This window comes from Otolemur garnettii, unplaced genomic scaffold (genome assembly GCF_000181295.1).
Source record: "Otolemur garnettii isolate 467f Iridium unplaced genomic scaffold, OtoGar3 scaffold00140, whole genome shotgun sequence".
Classification (NCBI taxonomy): Eukaryota; Metazoa; Chordata; class Mammalia; order Primates; family Galagidae; genus Otolemur; species Otolemur garnettii.
The window spans coordinates 114,567-141,901 of record NW_003852535.1 but is presented as its reverse complement, the minus strand read 5'-3'; the positions used below and the strand labels follow the sequence as shown (position 1 = coordinate 141,901).

The following is a 27,335-nucleotide window of genomic DNA, read 5'->3' as shown; positions in this document are numbered from 1 at the left end:
GAAATAAATTCAAACTGTGTGCTTTTCTGAGAAACGTGATGGAATCTCATGCCCTCCTGTTCTGTCCCCCTCGAACATGAATCACCCCTCTGTCCAGCAGATCCATACCGCAAATGCTACTGCTTATTGGGAGCCAGCTGGGTTGTCAGAAAAAGCATACTATATCCAGGATCCAGTACTATCCACAGTTCTGAGCATCCACCCAGGGACCTGGAATGTATCTGCTGTGGATAAGTCCCCCCTGAACATAAGGGGGGACTACTGTATTATTTTGGGTTTCTTCAAAAGTTTTCTTAAAGCCAGGACTTGCCTGCAGGCTCCAGTATTTGAAAGTTGGCCCCAGGAAGCAGGAATCAGACAGCAAGAGAAAGGAGATGCAGGAGGAGAAATCTCCAAATAAAGGTGTTTTGTCCAAGTCACTGAGGTCAGCAAGGGAGTCTCCAAAGGAATGTCACAGAAGCCACAAATGTGCCCTAGCAGGATCCTTCACCTTCCTCCCCACCCCCAGCTCTGCTTCCACAAGGCTGGGTGTCACTCATGCTTCCTTTTTTTGTTTTTGAGGCAGAGTCTCACTGTGTCGCCCTGGGTAGAGTGCTGTGGAGTCACAGCTCACAGCAACCTCAAACTCTTAGGCTCAAGCGATGCCTCAGCCTCCCAAGTAGATGAGCCTATAGGCGCCTTCCACAGTGCCTGGCTATTTTTTAGAGACAGGGTCTTGCTCTGGCTCAGGCTGATCTTGAACTTGTGAGCTCAGGCAATCCACCTGCCTCTGCCTCCCAGAGTGCTGGGATTACAGTCATGCCTCCTTTCTACACTGGAGGCCTGGGAGGGCAGGAAGACCGTGGGAAGTACTTGCAGGCCTTAGGCCCAGCTGTCTCCCTGCTGCCCACTACTCCCCGCATCCTCTGGTCCATTGCAGGAGGAAAAGCTTTAGACCAGGCCCTCTTAACCATCCAAGATCCCAAGAAAAGTGAACTCTCCTTCCGCTTTCCTGGTTAGTAGCCCTGACACTTATGCTCAAAGTCTCAGGAGGCCTATCAAATCCATGGAAAATAAAGTCATGGGAGATTAACAGAGAGTTGTGAAAGTCCATGTTAAGATACAGAGAGAAACACAGCAGGCACGTTTATGCAGGAGATGGGTATATTTATGTCATCAGGTTTATGTGGCTACATTAGAAATTGCCATGGAAATCATGGAGAAAGGAGCGAATTTGCCAGTGTTTGATATATGAAGCAACATGAGGGGTGTGGACCTCCTACTGTAATGGAAAATAAGCTGGAAAAAATGGCAAAAATGTGGGAGACTCTGGCAGGGATGAGGGAAGGGGGAGACTTGCTGGCTGGAGCAATTACCTCTACGTGTGCACACTTAACTTTACCTGGATTCACCTGTGCACACCTGTCTTTCCCGGCTTCACCTGTGCATGCCCCTTCACCTGGCTCCACCTGTGGATGCTGCCTCCACCCGGATTCACCTCTGCAGGCCTTGGAGACCTGGCTCTACCTGTACATGCATGCCTGTCTTTCTGAGGCTCTCACCTTCTGTCTTTGAGAAAGTCTCATCCCCTCCTTGGGCCTCAGCATCCCATTTGCAAGATAAGGGGTTGGGTTAGGCAGCTCCCACTTGGGCAGAAGTGCTGGCCTCTGACCACATAGCCCCAAACTCAGGAGCTTTCCTGTGGGAGACAGATAGGGACAGCCACTCGGTGAAATGAGCATCTGGGTTAATCTAAGCTACAAAATATTTATAATGCTTTCCCCAAGACAGAAAAGGTGGTTATGTCCCACATCCCTAATGGTACAGTGTCCCAGTTTCTAGTTCTCTGTCAGACAGTCAGTCACACTTTCCGGAAACTCCTAGCATGTTCAGGAGGGTGCAGGGTGCCATCCGTGTATGTGGTGACTGATGGATGCATGTGTCAGGGGTTCCAAGAAAAATGACAAGCCTGTTAGATGGAAATGCCATCTCTTCCCGCAAGCTCCTTAGCTCTCTCCTTTTGGTCATCAGACATGTTGGGGGACCCAGGGAGAATGTGAGGAAGGCAGCTTACAGCAACAAAAAGCAGGGGAGTCCTGAATCCAAGAAGCCAAAAGATTCTGCCTCCTCTTTCTGAACTGAAACTGAAACAAGGGACTCAGCAAAGCAGAAAGCTGAAACAAGTCTGCCCCAAAGGAGGCGTGACTTAGGGTTTGGGGCTCAAGGGAGAAGGTGCCTACCCTCAGCCTGAAATATCTTCTCGGGACATTAAAGTGTGAATAAAGCTATCTCTGCAGAGTTTTCTGATCCTGAACATTTTCATAAGAGTGCTTGTGGTTTTTATTTTTAATAAAAAAAAAATGTTAAATAGGTATATTTAATAAAGTCATATTTATTTATTAAATATAAACCAAGATACTCAGTAGAACCTCTGTAAGTTGATCACCCAAGAGACTGTAACAAACTGCTCAACATACGGAGGTGGTCAACCTAAGGAACTAGGTCTACCATACTGATGAAAATTAGGTCCACTTAAGGAGGTGGTCAATGTAGGGAGGTAGTCAACCATGCAGGCTCTACTGTATAATAACGATATTTACAGAGGGTACCAAAAATTATATATACACTTTAAGAAAGGAAAAAACTGTGTTTAAATTGTAATACTCCATATATATCAATCACATTTGTTATCCTGTATATTATATCTTGTATCTCTTGTAATTGCAGAAATCAAACGTGATTTCAGTACTACAATTTAATACAGATTTTTTCTTTCTTAAAATGTGCATATAGGCTGCGCGTGGTGGCGCGGTGGCTCCCAGCACTCTGGGAGGCTGAGGCAGGTGGATTGCTTGAGCTTACAAATTCGAGACCAGACTGAGCTAGAGCAAGACTCAGTCTTTAAAAAATAGCTGGGCGTTGTGGTGGGTGCCTGTAGTCCCAGCTACTCAGGAGGCTGAGGCAGGGGGATTGCTTGAGCCCAAGAGTTTGAGGTTGCTGTGAGCTAAGATGCTACAGCACTCTCCCGAAGGTGACCAAGTGAAACACTGTCTCCAAACAAACAAAAAATGTGTATACAGCTTTTGGGCACCCTCTGTATTTGTGGGGTATATTCTGATACATGTATGCAATGTGTAATGATCAAATCAGAGTGGATGACACGCCCATCACCTCTAACCTCCATAATTTCTTCTCCTTGGGATCATAAGAAGTCTTTAAAAACTTGCAGGGTGCTGCTTAATCTGAGTACAAGGCTGAACTGGATAGCTCCAAACAGACACAAAGAAACTGGGACATAAGCAGGACACTGTCCTTAAAATGCCAAATGTTGGGGCTCTCACAGAGCGCCCTTGTTGGGCAACAAACAGATCAGAGGGACTGGAGGGGGTGGCCCAAGGGGTGTCCACTTGGGTGAACAGGCTGGCGGAGGCCTGGGTCCTGAGGGAAATACAGCCATTTCTTGGAGATAGCAGAATGGAATTGGCACCACAACCTCCCGTGGGGACAGCAGAAATGTGTTCACAGCTGAATTCTAACCAGCTGGCTCTTTTGCTATCTGCAGTGATGGTTCTAGAAATCTGGGAATGAGCATTTGGGGGCAGGAATCTGGCCAGAGAAGGAAAATATCTTGGGGCTGGGTCTTTGAGCTGGGTTTGCAGGGCCAACATACCACATTAACTTAGAGACAGGCTATCCTGGGGTAGGGGTACTGATGGAAGTTAACGGAAGGTAGAGCCTCTTCCCCCACTCTCTGCAACTCACATCTGGGCTCTGCCAGTGGCAAACCGGGAATGTTCAGCCGGCCTTCTCCTTTCCTGCTCCCCCAGCTTCCAAGGCAAAGAAATTTTGCTTGCAAGGTCCTGCCTGGGCTTCTCTCTTCTTGTTTTAGGGATCATTATTTGATCATCTCCTTTATTCCTTCAGCAAATATTTTACCAAGTCTCATGCTCAAGGAAGCAGAGGAGAGAAAGAAGTTTGCATATGGCAGCTGCTCTCAAGGAGTTACAATATTTACTCCATGTGTGGCCTGAAATGTTTAGGCCCCAAACACAACTTTTTTTTTTTTTTTAAACCTAAGTGCTTTAAAAGATTTCTTTGAAATGTGGGACAATTATGCAAGCAGAAAAAAAAAAAGTATCTAGAGCAAATATTTAACTTTGCCTTTGGTATGTTGAAGTCATCAGCCCATGCTGATCTCTCAGGCATGTCCTATAAGATGGACTTAAAAAACATACCTATGTATGTGTGTGTATATATTCTTCATGGTGGGGCACAGGTTGGTGTTTGCTTAATGTCTGGCTCCAGGGGTCTGGAAGCAGTTGTCCCACATCAAGGCCTGGACAGTGGTGTTTGCCCCTGCCCCCTCCTTCCACCCAGCCTTTTGGGCCTGCAGATCCTGTTGGCAGGAAACAGCCTCACCTTCCAGAATATGGGAATACCCCAGGACACGGAGGCTTCAGTAGTTTACTCAGAGGCACACAGCTCAGGCAGGCTGGGATTACCAGAGAGTTTCCAGGGTCTGGAGAAAAGTGACTAGCCCAGGGCTCACACATCAGATGGGGGAGGAGGCAATGTGGAACCACAGCTGGCAGCTGCGGGCCAGAGGCTGGGGACAAGCCCCTTTGGGTTTCCCCAAACCTAGCAATTCCTGGATAATAATAGGATTCCTGGGCGTCTCCAGAGGGTGTCTGTTCACCTCTAGGGCTCATCTGTGCAGTTGGCTTTTATTCCCCCCACACTACCCCCAATCTGGGCTTGGAGGGCAGTTGGCCGCAACACAATTTTGCTCTAGGGGGAAGGCGCCCCGGAGGCCTGGGAAGCAGATGCCGGTGTGTTCCCCAGGTACAAAGTTTTCATTTGCTTTGCAAACGTTTTGATGTGCAGTTGGTCACTGCATTTCCGAATCCTATTAAAATACTCTGGGGTGGGAGCCAGCTGCGTTCCAGATAATCGTGCAGAATGAACTGGGCTTTACCAAATTAAAGGACTTTCTAGTCCGCGGGGTTTCACCGGGCGGGGGGGTGGTGGGGGGAGCCACGCAGCCTGGGGCGGGGTGAGGCGGGGCGGGGAGGAGGCGGCCCTGGGCGCCCGGCCGTCTCTCGGGGTTGCTACAACAGACCCCACATGCCGCGCGGGAGTCCTAGCCGCAGGCCGGAGTGGGCTGGGGGCTACGCACCAGGGCTGGGCACAGAGATCGCTGGCGAGTGGCCTGCGCGCGCCCCTTCCGCGGCGAGAGGACCCCTCCCCCACTCTCACCAGTCCCTACAGCGGCGCGGGGCGGGGCCGGCCCCTCCCCCTCCCCACACCTGAGCTGCTGCGGCGGCTCGAGAGCCCTGGCAGGGCTGGACACCGCGCCGCTCGTGTTCCCGCGGCCCAGGCAGGTGCACGCGGACGCGGCATTCCCCAGGGGCTCGGGCCCGCCCCCCACTCGCCGAGCGGCCCCCAGAGCCAGGTGAGGCGGCGGCCAGGGGCGCGAGGCGCTGCGGGTGCGGGGCGGAGACGGCTGGGACACCCGGTGCGGGTCGGGAAGGACAGTAGGTGGCCCCTGGGCACCCAACCCTGCTCCTGGACAGCATTTTGGGTGCGATTGGATTCCAGGAGCGCCAACTACCAGGTAAGCGCAGTCCTGGATCCATAGTCGATGGGGGCGGGGCGGGGTGAGGAGAGGGATCTGCAGGTCCGGGTGGGCGACGAGTGTCTGTAGACGACCTCTCCCCTCCCCCAGTGGTTTTCTTCCTGGACAGAGGCAGGTTTAAAAAAATTTGGAAGCGGCGTGAGCACAGAGAGCGGAGCACCCACTGTCCTCTGTGCCCATAGACCCTGGTCACCTTTAGCCCTTCTGCCTTTTCCCTTGGACAGTACTAGTGGACCAACCCCCTCCACTGCCGGGGGTCTGCTTGCGCTCAGTCGCCGCCCTCCAGCCCCAGGACTCCAGCCTGAGAGCCCGGCTGAAGAGCCAGCACTGGGCCGCCAGGGGGCGCGCGGGGGCGGGGACCCGCGCCGCGACGGTCGTGAGGTCCCCGGAGACCCCGCTGCGGCCACTCTGGCCCCGCACCCAGCGCCCCCATCCAGGCGCGCGCGGCTGCGGCAGCTGTGTCTGGGAGGCCGGGGCCGACGCACCCGGTGCGAGCCCGGAGGTGGCGGGTCGGGCGCCCGGATCTCCGGGGGTTGTGCGGAGCCCCGGCCGGGTGCCCGACCCCTGCCCGCCGTGTCATCAGTTCGGGTAGGGGGACCCGGCGGGCGCAGCCCTGCCGCCACGGCCAGTGAATTATGCAGGAGGCTGGCACCGGCGCGCTCGAGTTGCTCAAGTTTCCCTGGCAACTTTCACCCGGGCATCCCTCCTCCCCGGCGACCGGGCAGCTCCGCCGGCTCAGCCCGCTGCCCAGGCGCCTCCCCCGGGCGGCTGGGGCGCTGGGCGCCAGGAGCAGGGAGCGCTCGGATGGACGTGGAGCGGGCGTTCGCCAGCTGAGCTGGAGCCACCCCACCGAGCGAGCAGGTGCGACCACCGCAGCAGGCTTCGCTGCCAGGATTTAGGAGTGCCGGGGTTCAGAGGGTTTGAGGGACTCGGTGACCCTCGGTGCCGGGGTTCGGAGGGTTTGAGGGATTGGGTGGACCTCGCAGCCTGGGTTTGGAGGGTGCAGGGGCCGAGGTGTACCTCGCCGCCCGGGTTCGGAGGGTGCGGGGGCGGCTGTGGACGTCGCAGGCTCCAGGCGGGTCTGCTCAAGGACCCTCGGGCCCGGGGGGAGCGAGAGGGGTTGGGCCTGCGGGCATGCGGCGAGGTTAGCATTTCCGGGGGGCTGAGGGCGCCCAGAGGGGGAAAAGCTGGTGCTGGTATGCATGGGTTTTCGCGGCGGCGCTTTTAAAGGGACTCCGGGCGGCTGGATCTGAGAAGGCGCTTGGACCCAGCAGGTGGGGGTTCAGGCCCAAGTACTGGAGGGCCTCGAGGGCTGGCAGCTGTTGGCTCGGTACTGAGGAGGGGTCCTCGGAGGCCATCCAAAAATAAAGTGGGTTCTGCGTGGAGAGTCAAGGTAGCAAATTGGTTAGTTGCATGACCTCTTTTTCGTTTGAAACTCAAGTGCGAGTTAATGAGGCCAATCAACTAATTAAGTTAAGCTTCTGAAAGTAGAGAAGTAATTTCGGAAGTACCCCGTTGGGGGGTAGTGGTTTGCTCTGTACCTGGAATCTGACCTCTTGAGTTGGTCTTTGGACCAGGGTTCGGCGCCCCTGGAAATGCAGCGGCAGATTCTGCCTTGATCCAGGTCCTCTGCTGTCTGCGTTCGGAAATGATTAGTGACGACCTACTGCGCGCTGGGCACCGAGCCCGGCGCCCAGGGGCTTGGTGGGGTCCAACTGCTTTTGGAGACCCGAGTTTCCCAACCACTTGTGGGTGCCTAACGCAGCTCGGATAAGGGTTGAGTCCTCCTTTGCCTGCTGGGGAGTGAGGCGAGAGGGCGCCAGGCTCCTGCTTGGTGATCCGAGTTAATTTAGGGGAGAAAGTCGACGCTGTAAGAGGGCGGGATGGTATGTGTGGGGTTTTACCCCGGAAGTCACAGTGTCCTTAAAAAGGGGTAGGAGGGAGACCTTTGTCTTAGTGGGAATTTGTTGTGCTAATGGTGCTTGAATGTGAGAACTCCTGGGGAGCGTTGTTCTAAAGGCGGCATATTCCATTATTATGCTGAGGCATTTCTTGTTTTCCAAGTTGGAAGAATTGGGTGGGAAGCTTGGGGCTTCTTTGGACCCCTATGGAAGGAGGCTGGGATTCAAGTATCAAAGGAATTCTATGACTAAGGTCATTTTGCCTGTAAAGGCAATCCCAGCGGGCACTGTTGACTGTGCTTGGCTGCTTTTAGCCAAGTAAATCCGCCGTAGGGGGAGGGGTGTCTTTCTGCCTACTTTCTCCAAGTATGGGCGCTTTGCTTTAGGAAGCCCTGTGCATGTTGGGGTACATTTGCTGAAGGTTTCCATTCATTCATTCGTATTCAGCAGGTGTTGAGGGTTGTGTGTAAGGCCGCCTGCCAGAGTCTGAGGGCCCCATTTGCAGGTGACTTGTCCAGACCTGGGGGTGGAGGCTATCTAGGAGATGGGACCTTTGGGGGTCCCAGGTTGGATGTGAGGAATACTGCCCCCGGGAGCATAGGGGAGTCCCAGGCAGCACCGTGTTTTATATGTCATCAGGGGTGAGGAAAAAGACAAGAAAAAGCGTGAAAGTAAGAAAAACATGCCAGGATTTGACCATACTCAGGAAAACACTCCTAAAAATGGACTTTTATGGGACAACTGTTGTTTAGCAACATATGTTTTATTTCTAATTATCTAATGAGGTCTGGTGGCCCTAGTGGCCCTGGGGGAGTAGTGGTGATTTTTCCAAAGTGGGGCTCAGTTTGGGAGTGGTTGTGGGGTCTTAAGTGTGAGATGCCTCTTGGGGGTGTGGCTGTTTGGATCCCAGCTCCTGATCTCTCCTTTGTCAGGAATTCCAGCCTCCTACTTTGTCAACTTAAGGCTCAGGGAGGGAGCATTTAGGATCTTCCTTCATCCAAATGACCTCCAGCAAATTTTCTGACCCTCTCTGTCTCCACAGACTGGGGAGGGATGTGGAGGGAGTTCCAGATACAGGCCTGTCTTTTTCATCTTTAGAGCTCTCTGCCCTTCACCTGGGCCCCGGGGGAATGAATTACTTGTTGAAAGGATGAGTACAGGTTGAGTGAAGGGCTTCAAGCCCAGAGCTCTCCTCTGGGCCAGATGACCTTTGTGACCTGGCCATGCCCCTAACCTGCCCACCCACAATGAGAGGCCTGCCATTCTCTGACAGTGCAAGGTAATCTAGGGTGTATTTGGTTTTCTGCGCATGTTGCATAAAAACGAGTTCCATGGGCATCCGCTGGCCTGGTGCTGCCTGCCAGGCCTGGACCTGCTGCAGGTGGCTGCCCCAGGGAGTGTCCAGGCTAGTGGGGAGGAAGAGGAGAGACTGGACAGTATGCACGGTGCCACAGGGTTTGTGATAGACCTATAGGGTACACAGTGGGCCCCCAACCCGGAGGTGGATGGGGGTTGGAGCGGGAGGCGTCAGACACCTGGAACAGGTCTGAGTGGCCTGACTAAACACCCCTGGGACTGAACATGGGCCCTTGGCAGAATCATCTATTTCTCATTCCAAGGGTGAGGATACAGCCACTCCATAGTTATAATAATAAAAGTTATAGTAACAGGGGACCCGCAGTAACAGCAGCACTCCAAGCGTTCTGGTGGTTGGCATTAGCGGTGAGGCACCCCTGTCGTATGTGCCCTCATCAGGTCTGGTTCTCGTTTCACAGATCAGGAGTCTGAGGCTTAGAGGACCAGAGCGACTTGCCGTAGGACACCCAGCCAGAGGGGCTGGGATTGTACCCCAGGCAGCATGGGGGCAGACCTCCATCCCCACACTTCCCATGGCTAAAGGCGTATCCCCTAGCTGGAAAGAGCAGCCAGGTGGCAGTCAGAAAATAGCCTTCCTGTGCTGGTGGTGTGGGACAGACCTGCAGCGAGTGAAAACTCACCTTTCTGGCGAGCTCCTCCTGTGATCAGCATTTTGCTCTTGCTGTTGTTGAAAGCACCATCCAGGAAGCGTTCCATTCCATTGCTCTAGTGCTAAGACTGACGGCCCTCTTTGGGGAAGATGATGCTTTCTTTCCATTCAAGGGGTTTCTAGTCTTCCCAGGGTGGGGGGAGATGTGCCCACACTCAAGACCCACAACCTGGGCGTGGAGACAGCTGCCTGGGTCACTCTGGATGTATGTGACCCGGGGAGAGGTTGGCAGCAGCACAGGTCACTTCCTGGGAGATTAAGCTCTTAAAAGCCCGCTGGGCCATCAGCAGTTTGCCAGAAGTCCCCGCTGGCTCCCCCGATTGGCTGCCAGATGTCAGTGCAGAGGTCCTTGCTGGGTGTGGCAGCTACTCTGGGGGTAGCTCAGCCAGGGGCTTGTGCTGGCTGAATTAGGCCACAAACTCCTAATCTGAGGCTGCAGATTCTGAGTGGCGGCTGCAGGGGATCGGGGGCTCTGGGCTCACCTTCAACCTGGACAATCTGATGTGGCAGGAAATAGAGAACTGGGGTTCTCCAGAGAAGTCCTGCCTGATGAGCCCTGGGAGCACACGTCGAGAGAGACTCAAGTTCAAGAGGAAGAACAGTTGGAGAAAGTCCTGGGTTACTTGATTTAAAAAGGCTTCAGTTGGGAGGCTCCCGGGAGGCTTCCCGAGCCCTGCTGGGTGGGGCAGGTCTCTTCCAGAAACATGTTTTCTCTCTTTAAAAGTGTTATTTTTTAAAAACTCTATTCTCTCACACATTCCCTGCAACATTTTCTCATGAAAAATTTAAATAACGAGCAAAGCTGAAAGAATTGCATAGTGGACTTCTTTTTTTCCCACTCACTGGCTCTGCCGTTAATCATTGACTAGCCTTCTCACGCATTTTTAAGTCAACATGTAAAATTTTTCTTCAGAGGTTTAAATATTTGCAAAGGATGGAGTACCGCCTCTGTGAGGCAAATACCGATATTTAAAAAGTAACCGCTGCCTAACTCTTGACCCCTCCACTGGGCCGTCACCCACCGTGCCGCTCACTTTCCACTGACAAAGACATAGTGAGCCACTTTGCCCAAAGAGCGTTATCCTAATGTAATAGACTTTTATGCTCATGGTCTTTTATTAATTAATTTAGCATACGTCTTTGCAAGAATAATATACATAAATTGACTTTTATAAAATTTCCTGCGACATCAAGTTGCTAAGTGTTTTTAAAAAAAAATCACTCCTGGGTTGAATAAAGCTGTATGGTTACTGCTGGGGCACAGTTGATCAAAAACTATTAATATTGCAAACTTTTAGAAATGGAGAAAGGGAAATGTTAGTGGAGACATATCTCTTAGTGAGAAGGCAGTGGGTGTTTTGGGTGTTTAATTAAAGCCGTAGTTGGATTACCCCCTTTTGGGGGGGATTGGGAGGTCCCATCACCTGGGGTGTGCACACCCTCAGCTTCACTCCGAGGGTTTCACATGTTAGGCCAGCCCTGTGGCTGCATTTGGGCCAGGGTGACAGATGCCTGGGCTGGTGGCTCGGGGCTCCTGACAGCCGGTGTCCACCAGGATCGCATGCCTGGGATCTTCATCAAGGCTAGGTGCGGACAGGTGTAGGGTCAGCGGTCAGGCGCGGACAGGCGTAGGGGCAGTGGTCAGGCGCGGACAGGCGTAGGGTCAATGGTCAGGCGCGGACAGGCGTAGGGTCAGTGGCCGTGGCTCAGCTGTGAGTTTTCTCGTGAACATGACACAGAGTCCGAGCAACACTGGGAATGGAATTCTTGCAGATGGTCACAGCAAGGCCTGGTCTGTGCCACTCGTAATTCTCCAAACACAAGGACACATCAGTGCCACCTTCTGGGGTCCAGAGAGCTCCAAGGCTCATTCGCTTCCCGAGGGCAACCACATAGTCACCAAGGATGTGGAATTAGTCTGCTGAAGGAATAGGAAGGCTGTGGGGCAGCGTCTGTTTTGATTCTTTGGGGTCTCTGTGGGGAATGTCTGGGCTAGGTTCAGGCAACTCAAGCTTGGTGGCGGGTGGGGGTTTCTGTGCTGAGTCTGGTGCAGTCCCCCCTTGGGACTGTTCTGTCTCTTTTGAGTCTGCCTGTTTGTGACAAGATTCTCTGAGTTGCTGGAGATGGATACCCACTTCAGACTAAGTTAAGGGGTTGGTGGGGATGTGCATTTGGGGAGCATGGCGGGTGGGGTGCAGCTCTGGACCCCAAGGCCAGTTACACACTCAGCAATTTCAAAGTTCCTAGCTCCTGGTTCAGCTGGCAGTGGTGTGGGGACCACCTTCTTGAAGATACCATTTCTCATCCTCAGGAGAACCTCTTAGGGAATGTGGCCACCATGTCAGGGGTGACTGGGGCCAGGAGGTCATGGGGAGTTCCTCCTCCAGGGAGACAGAGTCACTGAGGGCCAATGGGGCTCCCAAAGTTGTCTCCCTCCATCCCTCTTTGTCCGTGGAATCTCAGTGACTTTATAGCATGATGGTGAGTATCTGGGCCACATTGTCCCTACTGCTTTGCCAAGCGCAGACTTGTGCCGCCCTCACCACAGACCTGAGAAGGGGGCACAGTATCATTACCCCATTTCCCAGATGAGTAAAGCAGGGCAGAGGATGCTGCTGAACCTACTGAGGGCCACATGGCTGAACTGGATCCACATCCTGCCCCACCGTGCAGAGCAACGCAGCAGTCTCTTCCCCGCCTCCTAGTCACCTCTGGAGGGGAATGCCGCTTTATTTTTCTGTTTGCTTTCATGGAAAGTAGGTGGGGTAGCACCGTGGTTTTCAAACTTTAGTCCTGATGCCCCTTTTACCATCTTAGGGGAGTTTTAAGGGCTCAGAGAGCTTTTCATTTATGTGCATCAGCGGATTGATACTTATCCCGTGAGAAATTAAAAGGATGATTTAAAAATATTTCATTACTAAAGCATTTAAAAAATAACAGACTCGTTACATGTTCACATAAATACCATTTTTTATGAAAAAAACAACTATCTTCTGAAACAAGAAAGAGGGTGGGTGAGGAGAGTGGCGCTGTCGTTTGTAAGGTCTCGGTGCTGTCTGGCGGCGTGGAAGACAGCTGGGTTCTCCTACCTACTTGTGCAGTCTGCAGTGGCTGTACCCCTGGGAGAGAAGGAGATTGAAAAGCAGCGAACACCTTAGAGTTGTTATGAAAATGGCTGGACTTCCTAGATCTGCTGAGGGGGCTCCAGGGAAACCCCAGGGTTTCAGAACCAGAGTTAGGACTGTTTTGAAAGCCAGCTTTGTTGTGTAGTTGGCAGAGGTTTTGAATAATGCATGGGCCTTTTGTCATTCAGGATGTATCTTTAAAGTTTACTTGAGGGCTCTAGTTGGGGTTTGGTGGGGCAAGGGGAATTTATTCTGAAAGGTGTGATCATATTGTATATTCTCTAGGTGTTTGCTTTTAGTGGTCACCCTGGGGGCTTACATAACACATCTTACAGTTCAAACATTCTCGGCCAGGCGCGGTCGGGCGCCTGTAGTCCCAGCTACTAGAGAGGTGGAGGCTAGAGAATCGCTTGAACCCAAGAGTTTGAGATTGCTGTGAGCTATGACACCACGCACTCTACCGAGGGGGACAAAATGAGACTCTGTCTCAATAAAAAAATCAACAAAAAAACCAGAAATAAAATTCTGGTTAGAAATTTCAATCTGGTTAGTTGAATTGCATATAAACCCCTAATACTTCAACTTCTCTTCCTGACACTCTTTGTGATTATTTTCACAGTTTTCAACCATGCGTCTTAGGTGTTGTTCAGCATGCTTTTTAGATTCAGTTATTTATTTCATTTTATTTTATTGAGACAGTCTCACTTTCACCCTGGGTAAGTTACCGTGGCATCATCATAGCTCACAGCAACCTCAGACTCTTGGGTTTGAGCAATCCTCTTGCCTCACCCTTCCACGTATCTGGGAGTGCAGGCGCCCACCACTATGCCTGGCTAGTTTTTCTGTTTTTAGTTGGACGGGCTCTTGCTCTTGCTCAGGCTGGTCTTGAACTCCTGAGCTCAGGCAATCCAATGACTTCAGCCTCCCAGAGTGCTAGGATGACAAGCATGAGCCACCTTGCCCAGCCAAGGTTTAGTTATTTTTAATAATTCTGTCTTTTAACTTATTATTTTTTTTGAGACAGAGTCTCATTATGTCACCCTTGGTAGAGTGCGGTGGTGTCACAGCTCACAGCAACCTCAAACTCTTGGGCTTAAGTGATTCTCTTGCCTCAGCCTCCCAAGTAGCTGGGACTACAGGCACCTGCCACAACACCTGGCTATTTGTGATTGCAGTTTTCATTGTTGTTTAGCTGCCTGGGGCTGGGATCGAACTCACCAGCTTCAGGGTGTGTGGCTGGTGCCCTGCTCACTGAGCTACGGGTGCTGAGCCTGTCTTGTAACTTTTATAAGAGAATTAAAAGTAGTTTATCCACCACCATTGTAGTAATACAGTATTCTGTAGTAATCTATTTATTTATCTTTACAGTGAGTTTCACAGTTTTTTATTGCTGTTTAGTGTCCTTTTCAATTTGAAGATTGAATTGAACAGCCTGTCACAAAAACTAAAGATGCCTTAACTACCTTTTTCTTTTCTTTACGGTAGCCAGTTTCTGTAGCGCCCCTTTAATATTTCTGCAGACATCGTGGTGATGAGCTTCCTAAGCTTTTGTTCAGGGAAGTCTTTATCTCAGTCATTTGTGAAGGATAGTTTGATGGGTGAAGGTTTTGTGCTTGGCAGTTATTTTTTTCTTTCAGTGCTTTGGATATTTCATCCCATTCTCCTGGCCAGCAAGGTTTCTGCTGAGAAATCTCATAGTCTTATGAAGTTTCCCTTGTATGTAAGGAGTCACTTTTCACTTTCTGTGTTCGAAATTTTGTTCGACTTTGACTTTGACCAGAAAGCTTATTCAAAGAAATAATGGCCGAAAACTTCCCAAATCTGGAGAAGGAGATGGGCATACAGACTCAAGGAGCCCCACAATACTCAAAGATGATGAACCCAAAGAAATCCATGCCAACACACATAATAATCAAGTTGCGTGATGTATTCTGATGTTACCAAAAGCTAAATGGAATGGCAGTGATAGCTGTGAATTAAGCAGTTGCTTTGACAAGATTAGAAAGACAAGAAAGCTGTTTCCAGGTACCTGTGAAGATCGTATGTCGAAGGTTCTTATATAGAGGGACAGAGGGAGCGCCCATATCCCAGTGGTTAGGGCACTGGCCACATGCTCTGCGGCTGGTGGGTTTGAACCCGGCCCAGGCCTGCTGAACAAACAAACAAACAAAAAATAGCTGGGCGTTTTGGTGGGCGCCTGTAGTCCCACTTACTAGGGAGGCTGAGGCAAAAGAATCGCTTGAGCCCAAGAGTTTGACGTTGCTGTGAGCTATGACGCCATGACACTCTACCAAGGGTGACAAAGTGAGACTCTGTCTCAATTAAAAAAAAAATAGAAAGACAGAGATGGCATTGTTAGAGGGTAATCCCAGGGAAGTAAAGGTTACCGCCTGGAAGAAATTTCTGGTGGCTCTTGAATGAATAATGAAACGAGATTTCCTGTAGAGATGGGCTGTAGGATGTAGAAAGGGGAGCCACGATCAGATGACCCCTCTAGGCCTTGGCCCTACTGTCCCCCAGTGTGGGGACCTTTTTGTGGCTCTTGCTCTGTGAGTTGTCATCTAGACAGGGTGGGTGGTGTCACTATCTATACCTGTAAGGTGAAAGTCTGGAGGTTCAGAGAAGGGAGTGAGTATCCCCAACATCTGTGCCGGCAGATGAGGCAGGATCAGCTTTCTGGGTGGCCTCCTCTGAGGACTGGATGGTGGGGTCTCAGTGGCAGTTTGTCACCTCCTTATGACTTGGTTCTCAGCCTACGTGGGCACACTGCTGGGTGAGGAGATGAGCAGGCCCCCCACAGTTGTGTTAGGGGGTCAAGCAAAGAAAGGCTATCCCCAGGGAGCCAGAGGAGAGGAGTGTGGGGAAAGGGTTTGGAACCCAGAAAACTCTAAGCTGATCACAGTCCCTGAATCACTCATGCCACCCACGTGTGTGTGTGTGTGTGGAGGGGCATTCAGCACTGGCCAGGAACCTTGTGAGGGGCAGAACTAGCCTGGATGTCAGAGTGTCCTTGGAAGTCCTGGCATGACCCCCAAGAACAGAATTCTGTTGGGAATCACAGTCACTGACATTGGCAGGTGGAGAGACTCCAGTGTTCTCTCTACTAAAGGCTGTTTTTCCAGAGAGACCGAGGCACAGCTGAGCACAGTCTGGGTGTGTGCTGCTACGTGCCTGGGGCATCACACGTGCATAAGTGTTTGTGGAATGAATAAGTCCCTGTGAACAGAGCACCAGAAATTCACGTTTGTCAACAAACACCTAACTGGGCACTTGCTATGTGCCAGGCTCCGTGTGGGTTTCTTCTGTCGTTTACTTGCCACCAGCCACTCTGTTGGAATTAGGATTCCAAGACTTTGTGACCTACCTGGGTTATAAAATTTGCTAGGGCAGAGTGGGGAGAAAGGCTTCAGGGGTATTCGAGAGTCAATTGTGGCTAAAGGTATCTTTAGTTTTTGTGATAGGCTGTTCGATTCAGTTTTGTCTTTGGTCAAACAAGGATTGCAGGGGCCTCATAACTTCTCTCCAGTCCTTACTGACTTCTCATTTTGACTATAAATAAGGGGATAGATGTTTTTCAGCTAAGCTCCTGAGGGCTTCAAGGAATATCCTGAGCATTCAGGGAGGAGCCGAACTCAGTTCTGGCTGGTGGGGTGGTTTCTGCTCATCCTCCTTTCCCCATGGAGGGGAGCCCCGTGGAGGCTGGAGCCATTGCAGTTGGTTATTCCAGGGGAGTGGGAGTTGCTGCTGCTTTAGTGATGGGAATGTACAAGCTCCTCAATGGGGGAAGGGTCTGCCCTGCCCAGCTCTGTTCCTCTGCTGGGCCAGGGGTTGACTTCCTAGTTATGCATGTGGAATAGTGGGATTCCCCTCAGGTCTCAGCTGAAGGGAGACAGGTGCCTTGAGGGAGAGGAAGTGTTTGTTACCCCCCAGCAGGCCTCCCTGCCATCCTCTTGGGAGCTGGACCTGGGGCTGGTAGGAGTCAGTGGAGGACAGAGCCCTCAGAGGGGCGCCTTCCTCGGTGCACTCTCACTTTGCTCTGCCCAGTTAGTTCCCTTCGTGCCCTTGCCCCTGAACTTGTTGGTTTGATTGGCACTTGTTCCCTCTCCCTGCACTTGAAGGAGGCCCAGGCTGTCTTGTTGATTAGGGCGTCCCCAGTGCCTGGAGTCGTGCCCGGCACACACCAAGCAGGCACTGACAGATGTGGACATGCCGGCACTGCCCTTGACTCTTCTGGCAATACATACACGCATCCGCTTTACTGAAGTATCGTTTATATACTTACATAGCAGCTGTTTAAAGACCACAGTGGGGTGGTTTTTAGTATTTCACAGACTTGGGCAACCACCACTGCACTTTTAGAACATTTTCAGCACCCCAAAAAGAAATCACATACCCGTTAGCAGTTCCTCCCCCGGTCCCAGCCTGTGGCAACCACTAATGACCTTCTGTCTCTGTGGATTTGCCTGTTCTGGACATTTCAGGCGAATGGAATCATACGCTATGTGGGCTTTAGCGGCCGGCCTCTCTCGCCTGGTATGTTTTGAAGGTTTGCCCGGGTCGCAGCGTGTGTATAGCCCATCGGATGGCTCTCCAGCGTTTTATTTGTCTCTGTGAATTGATGAATGGTCCCCCCTCCACCCCGCCTCCACCACTCTGCTGTTCTGCTGCTGTGAACGTTCCCAAACAAGTTTGTGTGTGGACATCTATTTTATTTTTTAATTTTATTTATTTTTATTCATTTATTTTTGAGGCAGAGTCTCACTATGTCACCCTCAGTAGAGTGCTGTGGCATCCCAGCTCACAGCAACCTCAAACTCTCGGGCATAAGTGATTCTCTTGCCTCAGCCTCCCAAGTAGCTGGAACTATAGGCACCTGCCACAACACCCAGGTATTTTTTGTTACAGTTGTCATGGTTGTTTTTAGCAGGCCTGGGCTGAGTTCAAACCCACCAGCCTCGATGTATGTGGCTGGCCCCATAACTACTGTGGTAGGGCGCCCAGCCTGGATATCTGTTTTCATTTCTTTCTTTTTTTTTTTTTGCAGTTTTTGGCCAGGGCTGGGTATGAACCCACCACCTCTGGTATATGGGGCCAGTGCCCTACTCCTATGAGCCACAGGCGCCACCCCGTATGTTTTCATTTCTTTCGAGTATTTGCTGAGGATTAGAAGTGCTGGGTCGTATGCTAACTCTGTGATTAATAACCTTTGAAGAAGGCCAACCTGTTTCCCACCGTGGGTGGGCCCACCAGCCGTGTGTGAGGGTGCTGGTTTCTGCACATTCTTGCCGATTCTTGCTCGTAATATTATCAGTCCTGGCTCGGCGCCTATAGCTCAACCAGCTAAGGCGCCAGCCACGTACACCTAAGGTGGCGGGTTCGAATCCCCAGCCTGGCCCCGCCAAACAACAATGATGGCTGCAACCAAAAAATAGCCGGGCGTTGTGGCGGGCGCCTGTGGTCCCAGCTACTAGGGAGGCGGAGGCAGGAGACTCGCTTGAGCCCAGGAGTTGGAGGTTGCTGTGAGCTGTAATGCCACAGCACTCTGCCCAGGGGGACAGCTTGAGGCTCTGTCTCAAAAAAAAAAAAATGTTATCAGTCCTTTTGATTAAAGCCATCCTAGAGGAGTGTGGAGTGTTATCTTAACTATGTTCGGATTGGTATTTAACCCATGGTTAATGATACTGAACATTTTTTCAGGTGCTCATTGAAGAAATGTCTGTTGCACATTTTTTAATTGGGTTATTTTTCTTTATTAAGATACAGGGTTTTTTTTTTTATATAGTCTAGATAAAGGCCCCTATCACAATTTGATACTCTTTTCCTCGCATTCTGTCTGTTGTCTTTTTCACTTTGTTCACAGTATACTTTGAAGTATGAGAGTTTTGAATTTGATGAAGTCTGCGTATGTTTTCTTTTGTTGCCAGATCTAAGGAGGATTTGCCCAGCTGAAGGGCATTTACACCTGTGTTCTCTTGTAAGCGTTTTATGTTATTCGATCTTACATTTGTATGTATAATCCATTTTGAGTTATGTCTCGTGTATGGTTTGAAGAAGGGGCTCAATGTCATCATTTTGCATGTGGTTTCTATTTATCCAAGCACCGTTTGTTGAAAAAACTACACTTCCTCATTGAATTGTCTTGGTGCCCTTGTTGAAAATCAGTTAATCAGGCTGGGCACAGTGGCTCACCCCTGTAATCCTCCCAGTCTAGGAGGCTGAAGAGGGTGGATCATTTGAGCTCAGGAGTTTGAAGCCAGCCTGAGCAAGAGTGACACCCTGTTTCTACTAAAAATAGGCAGGCACTGTGGCAGGCGCCTGTAGTCCCAGCTACTTGGGAGGCTCTGGCAAGAGGATGGCTTGAATTCAGGAGTTTGAGGTTGTTGTGAGCTATGATGATGACAGGACATTCTAGATAGGGGGCAACAGAGTGAGACTCTGTCTCAAAAAGAAAAGAAAAGAAAATCAGTTAAACAGAGAAATGTGGGATCATTTTGATTTCCAGACTTTCGGTTCTGTTCCTTTGATCTGTATGTCCATTCTCATGCCGCATTGTATTATTTTTTGTTGCTTTGTAAATTTTGAAATTGGAAAGGGTGTGTTCTTTTAAAAAATGTTTTGGATCTACTACTCTGGATCCCTTGAATTTATTTCCAAGTTAGTTTCAGGACCAGCTTGTCAATTTCTAGAAAGAAGCTATCTGGGATTTTGGTCGGGATTGTTTTGAATCTGTAGATCATTTTGGAGAAAATTGCCATCTTAACAACATTGAGTCTCTGATCCGTGAACATGAGACATTTTTCCATTTAAGTAGGTCTTTTTATTTCTTCAATAATGTTTTCTAGTTTCTGATTTAAAATTTAATTTTAATGCTGTTATAAATGAAATTGTTTTCTTAATTTCATTTTAAGCTTGTTCGTTGCCAGCGTTAACAGAGATACCTTTTTTTTTTTTAGAGACAGAGTCTTACTTTACCGCCCTTGGTAGAGTGCTGTGGCATTACAGCTCACAGCAACCTCAAACTCTTGGGGTGAAGCGATTCTCTTGCCTCAGCCTCCCGTTATCTGGGACTACAGATGCCCACTACAACGCCTGGCTATTTTTTGTTGCCGTTGTCATTGTTTTTTGGCAGGCCTGGGCTAGATTTGAACCCACCTGCTCGGATGTATGTGGTCGGCACCTAGTTTCTGAGCTACAGGGGCCAAGCCTTTCCTTCTTTTTTTTAAACGGCATTTGAAATACCACTTTTTTTCTGATTCTAAACGAAAAGGAATGGGAATGATAATAATCCACAAGATTCCACCACCGATTATTGTGACGTGCTGTGATCTGATCTAGCAGTCTTATGTTTGAAACTCTAGAAGGAAGCAGCTGTGTTCCAAAACAGCTAACGATGCAGGTCCACACAATGAGGGAATGTTTTTCATCTCCCACATTCACTCTGAAGCCCGTTCATCTCCTTCAGCACCCCCCTGAGGAAGCACATGCTCCACTCAGCTAGATAATACGGTGGCACGCACCGTGCACCGCTGACCTCGCAGGACAGCCTGTAACAGCAGCCCTCTGACTCTGGGTTCCAGCTTTGCCCTCACAGGCCGACATCCTCGCCTGGGACAGCATTGTCTGAGCATCAATCTCTACATCCTGCTCACATTGCGCTGTCACAGCCTGGTCGGTGACCACCCCTGGTGAGGCAAAAGCAGGTGTGACAGCCAACCGAGTTGGGTTCTCCTGGCAAGCCAGAGGAAGAGCTTTTCAAAGTTGCAGTGACTTTTGGCAAAAATGTCTTAGTACTAAAGATTCTTCTTTTGGGAGAAGACAATCAGTTTTGCCTCCACTTCCCTGTCTTTAATATGCACTTTGTTTTCTTTTTTTTTTTTTTTAATTTTTATTGAATGGTAACTATGTACATTAATGCACTTCTGGGGTACAGTGTGGGGTTTTCATATGCAATCCGAAATACTTCCATCAAACTGGTCAACACAGCCTTCATGTCATTTTCTCAGCTATTGTTTTAAAACGTTCACATTCTACCCTTAGAAAGATTCACTTGTACCCCTGTAAGAGAAACCTCAGAAGTGATCCCTCCAATCCCCCTTCCTCCACCCATTTCCCTCTCTCTTCTCCCCACCCCCCATATTCTTAGGCTATTTGGTTGTAGCTTTCATATAAAAGGTATAAATTAGTTTCATAATAGGGGTGTGTACATTGAATACTTTTTCCTCCATTCTTGTGATACTTTGCTCAGAACATTCTCCAGCTCCATCCATGTGAACATGAAGGATGTAAAGTCTCCATCCTTCTTAATGGCTGCATAGTATTCCATGGTGTACATATACCACTGTTTGTTGATCCATTCATGGATCGATGGCCACTTGGGCTTCTTCCATGATGCACTTTGTTTTCATACAAGACAGTGGGGGCGTTTTCACATGCTCACACCAGTTAGGCAGGTTCTTGCAAGGAACTTTCAATGTTACAACCAACGCTGTAGCGGCACGTGGGGCTTAGACAGACAGCCGTCTCTTAGTCCACCAAATTTCTCCCGGCCAGCTGTATCCCATACTGTGAACTTAGTGGTTCCTCTGTTGCTGTGGAACCCAAGGGGATGGACCTTCTCATTTAAACTGGGGACACATTTCTCACATTGGCTAGCCAAGTGACATTTGACTAATGTAGTTTTCCCAGTAGCCCCATCACCAACCAGTCCAAATTTGATCTAGACCTGGGTTCTCTCCTTGGGCAGCCAGTGAGGTGTTCCTTTTAGAAGAGTCTCCGTGACCTTCCGACATAAAGTCTGTCAATTTCATCGATCTTTTCAAATAACGAAGTTTTGCTTTCATTGATTTTCCTCGTTGTTTTTTCTATTGTAGATTTCATTAAATTCAACCCTAATCTTTATTATTCCCTTCCTTCTACTTCTAGCTTGCTGTTCTTATGTATTTATTTATTTATTTTTTGAGACAGAGTCTCACTATGTCGCCCTCAGTAGAGTGCTGTGGCATCCCCGCTCACAGCAACCTCAAACTCTTGGGCTAAAGGGATTCTCTTGCCTCAGCCTCCAAGTAGCTGGGACTACAGGCACCTGCCACAATGCCCAGCTTTTTTTTTTTTTTTTGGGCTGGGGCCGTGTTTGAACCTTCCACCTGCAGCATATGGGGCCAGCACCCTACCCTTTTGAGCCATAGGTGCCACCCTCAGCTATTTTTTTGTGTTGCAGTTGTCATTGTTGTTTAGCAGGCCAGGGCTGGGCTGGTGCCTTAACCACTGAGCACAGGCGCCGAGTCAGCTTGCTGTTCTTTTTCTGCTTTCATAAAGTAGGTTTTGGTGAATGGTTTGAGATTCTTCTTTTTTTTAAATATATTCATTACTTATATAAATGTCCTTTTAAGCACTGCTTTAGTTGGATTCCATAAGCTTTGATGGGTTTTGTCTTCTTTTTCACTCATTTCTAAGTGTTTTCCAATTCCCTGTTATTTTTTCTCTGACCCATTGGCTATTTAGACATGTTTAATTTCCACATATGTGTGGATTTCTGAAATTTCTGTTATTGATTTCTGATTTTATCCCTTCATGGCTAGAGAATGTTCTTTGCATGACTTACTCCTTTCTGCATTTATCAAGGCTTGTTTTACCGCCTGGGACCTGGGCCCTCCTGGAGAATATGCATCCTGCTGTCTGAGGGGGGTGTGTCCTGTAGATGTCTGTACCAGGATATTAAGTAAGAAAGGTCTGATTTCCTTCAGTGCTAAGTTTAACAGTTGATATTTCTGACATTGGACTTTGGCATTTTATTTTTTAATTGTGAAGGTGCATTGTCACTTATTACAAATGCACATTTTGGCTTGTGATTATCTTTCAAATATTTTATTAGAGCAATTTTCATGAAACCAGGGATAAGTAAAAAAATCCTTGTTATTTTTGCATGTGAATTCCATCATGGAATCAGTGCAGAGCAGACGGCTCAAAATATCAAGGACGTGTTTGGGAAGGAGGTGGCTAATGAATGCCCAGTAGTGCGTTGATGGTTTGAGAAGTGATTTTAACCTTAAAAATAAGCCACACAGGCTCGGCGCCTATAGCTCAACTGGCTAAGGCGCCAGCCAGGTACACCTAAGGTGGCGGGTTTGAATCCAGCCCGGACCCGCCAAACAACAATGACGGCTGCAACCAAAAAATAACCGGGCGTTGTGGCGGGCGCCTGTGGTCCCAGCTACTTGGGAGGCGGAGGCAGGAGACTCACTTGAGCCCAGGAGTTGGAGGTTGCTGTGAGCTGTAATGCCACAGCACTCTACCCAGGGGGATAGCTTGAGGCTCCGTCTCAAAAAAAAAAAAAAAAAAAGCCACACAGGTGACCTGAGAGCACAGTGGATAATGATGAGTTGAAAGCTGTGGTGGAGGTGAATCCATCTCCGCCTGCGTGTGAATTAGCAACAAGGTTTGCCGATACTTCTCCGGCAGTATTGGCCCATTTGAAGCGGATGAGAGGTAAAGAAGCTGGATAGATGGGTTCCACCTGAATTGGACGAGTGTCAGAAGAGAAATTGTCTTGAAGCAAGAAATTGTCTTGCCTTTCTCTGCTGTCACAACATAAGGTGAATCATTTCTACACTGTATTGTTACGTGGGCCCAAAGTGGATTGTTTTTGACAGTTGCGAGGGTTCAGCATAACAGCTGGATGAAGATGAAGCACTGAAACATGGTCCAAAACGGAGTGATTATCAAAAAAAGCTGACGGTGTCCTGTGGTGGTCCAGCGCTGGGTCACTCACTATGGCTTCGTGCAACCTGGACAGTGATTACAGCAGATGTCTGCTGCTACCAGTCGGACATAATGATCAGGATGCTTGCAGATAAGGAGCAGATACTCGTCAATAGACACAGGCCAGTTCTCTTCTAAGACAAGGCTTAACCACATGTCGCACAAACAATGCTGCTCAAACTATAGACGCTGGACTTGGAAACTTTCTGCCGCCCACCGTATTCACCAGACCTTATACCAACTGACTACCACTTCCAGGCTTGGGACTACTTTTTTTTTTATTTTTGAGACAGAGTCTCACTCTGTTGCTGTGGGTACAGTACTATGGCATCACAGCTCACAGCAACCTCAAACTCGTGGGCTGAGCAATCCTCTTGCCTCAACCTCCCAAGTAGCTGGGACTCCAGGTGCCCAACACCATGCCTGGCTGGTTTTTCTATTTCTAGTGGAGATGGGGTATTGCTTTTGTTCAGGCTGATCTCAAACTCCTGGGCTCAAGTAATCCATCCACCTTGGCCTCCCAGAGTGCTAGGATTATAGGCACGAGGCACCATGCCCAGCCAACTTTAGACCACTTCTTGCAAGGAAAAATATTAAATTCTCAACAAGCTGCAGAAAATGCCTTTCACGATTTCATTGCCACTCACTCTTCAGGCTTCTTCGCTGCTGGCAGATGCAAGCTGCTGTTACGATGGCAAAACCATGGCAGTAGTTTAGGCACATACTTTAATTGTACCCTTCTTGTTTGAGATATGATAAACTGAACTCTTGATTCAAAAATCAGACATTTCATATTTAATGACCTAATAGATTGCTCTGGGCTCTTGGGATATGACAGTGATCTGCACAGACCAATATTCCTGCCCTCGTAGCAATCTACCCAGGGAGACAGGACAGAGAGACCGTGCTGAAGCAGTTACACGGCACAGGGGCAAAAGAGGACCTGGCAGTGGGGCACTGTGTGGGCACAGGGTGGCTGCAGTGTTACCCCGGGAGGTCAGGGTGAGCTCACTGAGAAAGTGGTACTTGAACAAAGACTTGAAGGAAGTAAGGGAATCAATAAATGATAAATGGAGAATTTAGTGGAAGCATTAAATTGATGGGAATGCACTTTTCTTTTTCACTTAACGTTTTTTTTAATTGTGGTAGAATATCTATGACCTAAGAGGTTACCCTTTTAGCCTCTGTTAGGTGTCCAGTTCAGCCGCTCTGAGTACATTCATCATACTGTCCATGCCGTCCACCTACACACTCTTTTCATCTTGCAAAACAGAAACTCTGTCCCCATTAAACACCATCTCTCCACCCTCTTCCCCCAGCCCCTGGCAACCACCGTTCTACTTTCTGTCTATAATTTTCATGACTCTAGGGACCTAGTGGAATCATGCAGGTTTTTTGTTTTTTTTTTGGTTTAATTTTCTCAGCATCGTGTCCTTAAGCTTCATCTGTGATGTAGCATGTGTCAGAGTTTTTTTTTTTTTTTTTTGAGACAGTCTCTGTCACCCTGGTAGAGTGCTGTGGTGTCATAGCTCACAGTAGCCTCAAAGCTTTGGGCTAAAGTGATTCTCTTTCCTCATCCTCCTGAGTAGCTGGGATGACAGCATCTGCCACACGCCCAGCTAGTTTTTCTATTTTTAGTAGAGACAGGGTCTAGCTCTTGCTCAGGCTGGTCAGGAACTCTGGAGTTTCAGCAATTCACCTGCCTCAGCCTCCCAGAGTGCTGGATTATAGGTGTGAAATACCTTGCCTGGCCTTTTTTTTTTTTAAGGCTGAATGATGTTCTGTTATGACGATAGACCACCTTTTGCTCCCTTTTTGGTCAGTGGACACTTGGGGTATTCCCAGCTTTTGGCTCTTCTGGATGAAGTTGCTGAAGTATGTCTTGTTCCTGCTCCTGGTCCTAGTCCCAGCCCCATCTGGTCCTGGGATTCCAGAGCTGAGATCTCCTGCCCACTTGCCCCATCTCAAGCTGCTTTCCCATGGAAGGGAAAGGCCCTGCCTTTCTTCTTGGGTCTCAGGACAAACAGGGTGACCCCAAACAAGGAAGAAATAATGGGACGAGACCCTTCCCCATATTCAGTATCCTCCAGGGGGGCGAGCTGCTGCTCCCTGGGAACCTGGTGGGGATGTCTGACCTTTGTGGGCTCATTTGATGCTGAGGGCTGCACCAAGGACGCACTGAGTGGAGAAAGCAGCTGGGACAGAGCGTCTCCTGCAGAGCGCAGCTCTCCGACTCCCCGGGCTTCTTGATTGCCCTCTGATCTTAGACTGGCTGGTTGTGCAACATGTTGTTAACAGGTCTCACGGGTCACTGTCACTTGTCTGTGGTCCAGTGGGGCCTGGGGTAGGCAGTGCAGGGTGTGGGGGCGGGGGGTGGGGGGGAGGAGGGAGGTATGGGGCGTTTCCTGTTGCCCCCAAGCTTTGCTCTTTTGTCACCTTGACTAATAGCTGCTTAAAAGGCTCCACATAGAGTTGACCACTTACGCTGATCGAATTTCACGGAATGGTTAACTCCATTTCTCCTTTCTCCTCCTGTGGACATGTGGGCTGTTTTCTTGGTGTTGCTTTTTCAGACCGTTCTTTCTCCAGGGGGTTGTACCAAGTTGTAATCCCACCCGCATGGTGTGCGCCCCTGGCCCGTGGCTAGATTCCGTGTCACCCGACACTCGCCAGTGTGGTGGGTGGGGAGGTGTCTCGCATTAACGCGTGTTTTCTCTGTTCATAGAGAGCATCTTCCGGTTCCTCCACCACTGAGCGTCCTGCTTTCTGTATATTCCAGTCTTCACAATGAGCCTGTCTGCTGCTCACTGTGTGTAGATGCTCCTTGTATATTCCTGGTACTACTTTGGCCTGGTTTGGCTGGACTTTTTACCTGTGCTTACATTTGGGTGTAGTCAAATTAGTTTTTTTAAATGTGTGATTTAGTTTTTGAAAATCATTCCTACCCACTGCTGTAAGTTACTCTTCTGTAGTCTCTTCTAGTAATTTTAATGTTTTGCTTTTGTCTTTTTGTTTTTGTTTTTGAGATAGAACCTGACTTTGTGGCCCTGGGGTTGAGGGTACAGTGCCGTGGTGTCTTCGTAGCTCCTAGCAGTCTCACGACTCCTGGGCTCAAGTGATCCCCCTGACCAAGCCTCCTGAGTAGTTGGGACTACAGGCTCCGGCCCATTGCCTGGCTACGTTTGTTTTGTTTTTGGTCTTTTTTTTGAGACGGACTCTCATTTTGTCGCCCTGGATAGAGTACCATGAGTTCATCTCTCACAGCAACCTCAAAACTCTTGAGCTCAAGTGATCCTTTTACCTCAGCCTCCCAAGTAGCTGGGATTACAGGCACCTACCACATTGCCAGGTTGTTTTTTAGAGACAGACTCTCTCTCTTGCTAAGGCTGGTCTTGAACTTCTGAGCTCAATCAGTCCACTCGCCTCAGCTTCCTAGAGTGCTAGGATTACAGGCATTAATAGTGACTTGCCCAGCCAGCCCAACTGCTGTTCATCATGGATCCGGCTTTAAATCTGGGCATTGGTTTTCGGCGGTCTCTTCTCTCCTGTCGGTCTGCTGATCCTAGCTCTGAGTCTACACTGCTTGTTTATAGTTCCTTTAGAACAAGCTTTGATGCCTGGCCGTGGAATCACCTCTAACCTGCAGACAGATATGTTGCAGATTACTCCACTTTGTGCCTAAGACAGGAACCAGCTTAGCACAGGGTTCCCAGCCAGCCCCTGACCCTAGATGAGGGGACCCAGGCCCAGGCAAGTGGATTATTGTGGTGACTGCTAGGCACGTGTGGATACAGAGGCTAGGAACTCATATTGAAGTGACAGTATTTTGTGTATTTGGAGTTACATAAAACATACTAGGGAAATTAATTTCAATTAGGGTGTCTTTGTAGTTCATTTTTTTTTTTTTTTTT

At 49.3% G+C, this 27,335-nt stretch overlaps 1 protein-coding gene across 1 annotated transcript in view; it reads left to right on the top strand.

Annotated features, from left to right (window-relative positions):
* Positions 1–6,380: 6,380 nt before the first annotated feature.
* LOC100959484 (SH3 and multiple ankyrin repeat domains protein 3-like) overlaps positions 6,381–27,335 on the top strand; it is a gene marked incomplete at its 3' end in the record, with an annotated part of 131,978 nt that continues 111,023 nt past the window's right edge. Inside the window, exon 1 of the mRNA XM_003798756.3 lies at positions 6,381–6,475. The remainder of the gene's footprint in view (positions 6,476–27,335) is intronic.